Here is a 412-nt window from a genome sequence, read left to right as displayed (position 1 = left end):
TTGTTTCAGTTTGCCGCCTCCCCGCATATCTCCCGCCGCTGGCTCTCATCCGGAGGACAGCATCTCTGGGTCATTCACCCCTTCCTCCCTCTGACCCACTTCCCAGTCACAGTGTAGTTCCTCGCCTCCACCGTGTGCCCAGTAGCTGTGCCCCTTTCCCCTGGCCGTTTCCTGGCCTAGACGGGGGGCAGGATGCGCAGGAGCCCTGGCTGCACGGCTGAAGCCCTCCCGCAGCCCCGGGGTTCTCCACTGCCCCGTGTGTAGAGCATGGTGGGTGTCCTGGGGAGAAAAAATCGCTTCCCTGCCAAAATATTGGCTGCAGCTGCAGGTAAGATGAGTTTGGGGATTTCTCCTCAGTGGGATGTGGGCGAGGGGGCAGCAGCACTGGCAGATGGTGGGGGTCATCCTGACT

The 412-nt window shown here is 61.7% G+C and overlaps 1 protein-coding gene across 1 annotated transcript in view; it reads left to right on the top strand.

Moving 5' to 3' along the window:
- SBNO2 (strawberry notch homolog 2 (Drosophila)) overlaps window positions 1-412 on the top strand; it is a gene marked incomplete at its 3' end in the record, with an annotated part of 41,150 nt that overhangs the window by 33,255 nt on the left and 7,483 nt on the right. The gene's annotated exons all lie outside the window — the stretch shown is intronic.

This window comes from Buceros rhinoceros, unplaced genomic scaffold (assembly GCF_000710305.1).
Source record: "Buceros rhinoceros silvestris isolate BGI_N320 unplaced genomic scaffold, ASM71030v1 scaffold33385, whole genome shotgun sequence".
Classification (NCBI taxonomy): domain Eukaryota; kingdom Metazoa; phylum Chordata; class Aves; order Bucerotiformes; family Bucerotidae; genus Buceros; species Buceros rhinoceros.
The sequence above is the reverse complement of the archived record's forward strand: the minus strand, read 5'-3'. Positions and strand labels throughout refer to the sequence as shown.